The following is a 6821-nucleotide window of genomic DNA, read 5'->3' on the forward strand; positions in this document are numbered from 1 at the left end:
CTGGAGACATTCCAACCCCCCTGGACACGTTCCTGTGTGATGTGCTCTGGGTGCCCCTGCTCTGGCAGGGGGGCTGGGCTGGGGGATCCTTCCAGGTCCCTTCCAACCCCTGGGATGCTGTGATGCTGTGATGGTTGGGGTTAAATTTGAAGCCTGGGGCTGCTGGAGTTGTCCCTTGACTCCTGGCATCCCGTTCTCCTTCCAAGTCTCTTGCCTTCTCTCCTTGCCACTTAAGCTCCTGCCTGGATTCCCCTCGCAAATTTTGCTAAAAGGGCCTGCCTAAAAGTCCACCTTTCCCTTGGATGAGGGGTTCTGTTTGAATTAAATGCACCTTTGGGGAATTTCGCTTTGATTTGGGGTTCATTTGAAATCAGTTGCCCTGAAACAAGACCTGTGTGGTGGCACAAGGGGCTTTGGGGAAGGTGCCATTGTCACCTGCTGCACAGGGACAGGGGCAGCTCCCTGGCATTCCATGGAGGGCACAAAGGCCCTCCAGTTCTGACCCAGATATGCTCCTCCAAAATGTCTGTGGCCTCAGTTATGTGTGGCTGGCATCAAGATAGTTGAGCTTCCAAACACTCTGGGAGGGCAGGAGCTCGAGACGGCGTTTGCAAACTGGAGGTGTCCCCTGAAATCAGCTGGGGATGGGCTTGGGAAGGGGAAGCCAAATACAGAGCTGGGAGCACCTAGAGAAGTGACCTGGGGATTAAGATGGATCGCAAGGTGAATGTGCATCAGCAGCTGGAGGCCTTTGTGGTGTGAATCCAAAACCAGAGCCTTCACTTGGGGATGCATGAACAGGAGCATTGCAAGCGTGCAATTTAATTAGTCTCTTCGGCTCAGTAATGATGAAACCAGACTGATGGGCTTAGTTTTGAGCATTGCACTTCAAAAAGCTGTAGGAGAATTGAAGAGGTTCTGTAGGAAGTCACAGTGATGAGCTTAGAAAATATGATTTACAAGGAGGTGCAAAAGCAAAGGGGTTGTTTGGGCTGTAAAAGATTTGTGGGGAGGAGGGAGATGAGCTTTGCTTGTGTTCTGGTCCTTCTCCACACAGACTTGAAACTTTACTAGTTATCATGTAGCTGTGATGAGGAAAGCTTAGGTTCAGATGTTAGAAAACATTTTACCTAGGAACAGAAATTAAGCAAGGGAACAGGGTACTTAAGAAGGCGAAGAAACCTGTTCCCTGAAGGCCTTTAGGGAAGGTTTGATCTGTTGTCTCTGAGGGGTGACAGAGAGCTGATTCCCTCTTGGAAGGACCACTTGAGATCCCATCCAGCCCTTAGCTTCCCTGTGGCCATCATAAAATTTAAAACTAATCCTAGCTTTTACAAGAAATGCAGACTTCTGTCCTAATTCCCCCTCTACAGCTAAGGAAACTTTTGAGATACGTTCGCCCCATGAAAATGGGGCATGATTTTAAATGAGGGGAGTAACAGACCCCATTTTCTTTCTCAACCTTCTGAAAGCCATGAAGAAGCTTCCTCCTTTCTTGCCCTCTTATTTCCTGATGCAAATTTCAGAGCTAAGGATCTCGTTGTGTCCTGCTCCTGCAGAAAGAGTTGAGTTGGACTTAAAAGGGGTAAGAGTGAGGCCTGTAATGAAAAATTGTATAGAGGTCAGAGATGTAATTAAACAGTGTTGGGAATTATCTTCCATAAAGGCAGTGCTCTAACACTGACTTGGAAATCCTCAGAGGGTTCTTGAAAGTGGTTTCCTGTGACTTAAGAGCTGTGTTGGGGTACAGGAAGCTCTACATCAATTAAAACGGCCTTTAAAGTATTATCTTTCTTTGGTGTCCAAGGTCTTGGAGAATGTCAGCTTGGTTAAAGTGCACTTAGACTGAAAAATGACCAAAGCTCAGCGCTGCTACCATGAGTAGATTGTCTTCTCATGTGCATTCAGGATCACATCTGCTTACTTCAGTGGCAGAAGCAATTTAGCCTTGTGGAGCCACTTGGCTATGGAAGTAATAATTGAGAAGGAACCTAGTCTGCATTCCCCAAAGCCATCTTTGTTGGCACGCTCTGAAGTGAGCACTACTTTAAGCACTCTCTTTCTCTCTCTGTCCATGAAATGGCAGGAATAGCTGGCAGGCGAGGTCACGGAGGCTGGTTAGTGTGTCCACACAGCTCTGAGAACCTCCAGTGCTGTGGGTACACTTCTGTGTCTAAGCCTGGAAGTTTATTTCGGGTGATTTTCAGCCTGTGTTGGGCTTGGAGGAGAGCAGATTTCCCTGTGAGAGGGGGGGTGGTTTTCTGATGTGCCCCTGGTGCCCGGGGAGCTCTGAATTCAGCTGTACCCTCCATGAGCTGGTCACACAAACTGTGCAGCACTGGTGGCTTGGGAAGGCTGCAGATGGGAGGGCTGGCAGGGCTCGTGGCTGTCCCTGGAGATGCCCAGGGCATCTGCAGGCCAGGAGAGTAGGCAATGCCTCCTTAGCCTGCTGCCACAGATGTCTACAACACCCTTCCCCTGGGTGGAGGATGCCTCCTGTCCCCACATGGAAATAGGATGAGGGCTCAAGCCTTCAGAGCCCACTTCCCTGCAGGCAGGAGGGTGCTGGCCCAAGAGGTGTGTCTGATCCAGCCCCTACACTTGTTGCACATCCCTCTTGCTGCACTGCACCCTTGCAGTCCATCCCTGCCGGGGTAACAGCCCCCTGTTCACCTGCCTCCCCCCTGACATCCTCGTGGGATTCTGTTTATTAGATGCAGGTCAAGAGCAATAAATTGCTCAGATGAAGTTTTTCTGGAGCTAGAGAGGACATGTGGCAGGTCTGCAGCAAGGTGCCCACCTTCCCTTCCTCACCTCGCACTGAGGCTTCACACTGGCTGTGGGTGCTGCCTGCTTCTGTCAGAAGGGATCAGATCATGGGCTTACACCTGTGCTGGCAGCAGGACTTGGACCCTGCCTTACTAATTTCACTTCCTAAATTAGCTCACCAGAGAAAGCATCACACTTGATACAATGACAAGACTGTCTTCATCCCTGGGCAGTGCAAAAATAGGGTTTTCTGTTGCAAATCGGTTCAGTTTCTAACCTGAATAGCTTGTGTTATGTTGAACACCTTACCAAACTCTCAGTGTGTTTTGTTGCAGTTACCAAAAATATACTGAATAGTGCTTCTACAATACTTGTTCACAGCAGTTGTATCAATACAGAGTAACTGTGCTACCTTATATTAGCCTTTCTAGGATGTATTTTTTTAGCCCAGTACAGCATCAAAAGAGCAGGCTTTTATTTACTTCAAGCCTCTTACATATCTTGTACTGAAAAACTGGTGCTGTGCCTGGAGGTGGAGCAGCCAGTCCTTGTTTTGGGTCTGTGGTCAGTCTCTGCTGTGTGCCTGGGCAGTGAGGGGTGATTGTCCATTGCCCACAGCTGCTGCCAGATAATGAAGCAGATCATTGCAGTCGTAGCACCTGTGGGGAAGCTGCAGGTACTTGCTTCTTACATTCTTCTCTACTTGAAATGCCAGCGGTTTCATTTTATAACATTTGAAAATAAAAACATTCGTTTTTCTGTCCCACAAAGCTGGGGAAAGCTCTCTGCTGAGGCCAGCCTTGATGATACCTCTTCCAAGAGAAGGATGTGGCAGTGTGTGCATCTCCTGCCTGTCCCCTGGCAGCGTTTGCACCCTGGCTCCACATGCCCGGTGCTGGCATTCCCCCTGCCACTAGTGCTGTGTGCAGCACAGGAGCAGCTCTGTGCACACAAGCAGCATTTCTGTGGGGTCTCTCCCACCTCTCCAGCCACAGAAGCTTTCAGCAGGGGCCCTGAGCAGTCTTTGAAGCCCCTGTTCACTTCAGACCCTGGACTGCCTGTGAGAGGCGTAAGTGGGGATTCAGCAAGGCAGCTTTTCTTTCCTCTAACAGACCACTGGTGAGATATATGTTTATTGAAGGTATTCAAGTGTGAGCTTGATGTCTAAAGAGGAGCTTTGTCTGCTTGCCAGCCTGCTTCTGTTGACCGCTCCATCCTGGAGAAGCAGCTACAGCCCTGGAGGGGGGTCCCAAAGTCAGGCCTGGGGTGCTCTGCAGCATCGCATGCGTTGCAGCTCTCCAAAAGCCTTGCTTTTGTCCTGGTGGGTTTTCTTGGCATTGGATTTGGTGGCCATGAAACTGCCACATCCAGACGAGAGCTCAAGGGCAGCAACAGAGTGCATTTCTCTACTGGTTTCTTCAGTTAGCCTCTGTCTGCAAAAGGGGTTGTATACTGGAGCTTACTGGAAGTAGCCAGCCAGGCACCAGTGATGGCAACTTCCATTTCCAGTAGTGGAAATGTCCACTGGGCAAAACTGCATCGTGATGATGGATTTGTTGGATAAACATGAAAAGGGAGTTGTGACATGCTTCTGTTTGAAATTCTGACACGGAATATTTGGAGTAGCTCATACAGTGTCTTTGTGGAAAACTGTCCAGGCAGGAATGGGCCAGTGGGGCTGGGTTCTCTGAAAGCATGGCTTCTCTTGGTGGGCTGGGGATTACAAATCCTAGGAGAAACAGGGTTCTGTTTGGCTTTGCTGTGAAAAGAATTTGAACATCTGTACAGTTTGAAGTCCATGTTTCTGGCCAAAATGTTTGTGCAGAAGCAAGGCATTGTACTGTGCACCAGGCAAGAGCTGCAGAGAGGTGGATTTTTCAGCTTGTAATGGGAAAACACTTTTAATGAGGATTTGCTGCCTGTGGCTGTGCAAGATTTTTCTCTTCACCTGTATTTTGAAGAGCTATGATATTCTGGCTTCATTTCACTAAGCTTACACAATGAAGAAAAGAATGTCAGCTTAACATACTCTGAGGTGTAAGGGAAAACACTTACCCACCAGTTTTTATGGGAGCACCATTCCAGACCTGGATTGCATGTTGTTGTTCTGGTTTTAGTTGTAATACACAGTATGAATGTGCTACTGCTGCTGTGTCTCAGAAGAGAACCCATACATAGGTTCATCAAACCCTGTGGGAACACCAGCACCTCTGAAGGATCCTGCTGGCATTCATTTGGAAATCTGTGCTATAATGCAGAGTTATGTTTGGAGACATGTGTGTTCTATGGTTATTATTATCAACAACCCTCCTGATGTCGCTTGAGAGCCCACAGGAAAAGCTTTGAATTCCAATTACCTGCTCTAAGTACAGCTTGTAGGACTAACTCTTCTGTGCCCCATACAGGATTGCATAGGAATCACTGCACTTCTTTCTCCCGAAGTCCTGAGAAAAGAGACCTTGTGTACCAAAACACTTCCTGCAGCCAAACTCTTCATGCATGGCAACCAGGCTGTTCTGTAATCTGTCCACTCATCTGAGGAGCAGGATTTGCAAAGAACTGTGTCTGCTTGCCCCAAACTCAGTGATCTACTGGAACAAGCCCCTGGGAGTTGCAGATAAATCTGCTCTGTTGCTGCTTGAATGGTTAACGTGGTGTTTTCCTGAAGCCTGCTCAGGAGCAGCCTAAAATGTTTCCTAGAGGAAGCAAGTACTTCCAAAGGGTTTATTGTTGTGTCCTGTCAAGTTTTGGCAGGGATGTCTCTGAATTCAGGATGTTCTGAATGGCTTCGTGGTAAGGGCTGAGCCCTGCTCCTGCTGGGAGGTCTTTAGTCTGGCAAAAGGCTTCAGGCAGCTTTCTCACTGCAGAGCAACAGCTCCAAGATAACATCTGCCCTGGAGTGCACTGGGCGTGCCAGCCCAGGGCTTCCTTCCTGGGCTCTGCCAGCGAGGAAAGCTCTTGGCCTGCTTGATGCTCTGAGAGTTCTTAGTCCCAGTGCCTAAATGCAGAGGTGTGCAGCTGCAGTGCCCCTGACACACCACCCTTACTTCTCTGGTGGCTCATGGGTGTTCATGTGTCTTGAGTCGCAGCCCATGGTCTTACCCTTGCGTTGTCCTGGGAGACAGAGTCACGAGATGGTCACCTCTGTGGGCTCCATCCCCTGGGGCTGCAGAGCTACTTTCTGCTCAGCTCTGCTGGGATCAGTGAAGAGGGCTTTCAGGTGCTTGGCATAGGGCCTCAACTTTCCTGTGTACTCCTCAAGAATTTTTGTTGCTGCTCTTATTGAGAGCAGACTTGGACTTGTAGAGCATGGAGATCTTGGGGTGGTTTTACGTAATGGCTCTCAATTTAACCAGTGCTGCCTTACACTTCATGACTCACTTCAAGCCTTGGAAACTTGCTGCTGCACATTGATAAGGCTATACCCAAATTTTTTCTTTCTATAAAGGACAAAAAAGCAAAAGGCTTTACTCACACACGTTGTAAGATGTTCTAAAATGATAGTGGTGGCAGTGTGGGCTGAGCTGTTGATGGATGGCACAGGTTTATACTAATGTAAGAAGCTGGTTGACAGATTGGATTTCAGGTGGAGCATCTATAGATCTCTCTCTCTCTGCCTATAAAGTGACCTTGTTTTAGTCTGTTGTGGGTTTTATTCCAGCACCTTCATGAATTTATCTGTCCACAAGATACAGAGTATGTTTTCATAATGGCTTTGATTCTTCCACTAATCAATTTTTATGTAGTGACATCAAAGAATTGAAGTGTAGTTGGTGCAAATTAGAGGTGTTTTTTGCCAATAGTTGAGTGTATTCACATAGATGGAAGTCAGAAACCTACTGGGAAAGTAAAATCTGATTGCTTGGCAACTGGGCCTTGTTTTTAATACACCCATCCTTTAATTTAGGCAATGGAGCTGTTGGAATTCGTATATAACCTATGTTGTAAAACGGTTTCAACAAGAGGCACGCATTGGTGTTCTGGTTCTCACTGGTGGCTGCAGAGCTGGGGAGCTCACACTTGTGCTCTCAAACCCACAGAGTGTTTGCACT

The sequence above is a fragment of the Chaetura pelagica genome, unplaced genomic scaffold (genome assembly GCF_000747805.2).
Source record: "Chaetura pelagica isolate M959 unplaced genomic scaffold, ChaPel_1.0 scaffold192, whole genome shotgun sequence".
NCBI classification, from domain to species: domain Eukaryota; kingdom Metazoa; phylum Chordata; class Aves; order Apodiformes; family Apodidae; genus Chaetura; species Chaetura pelagica.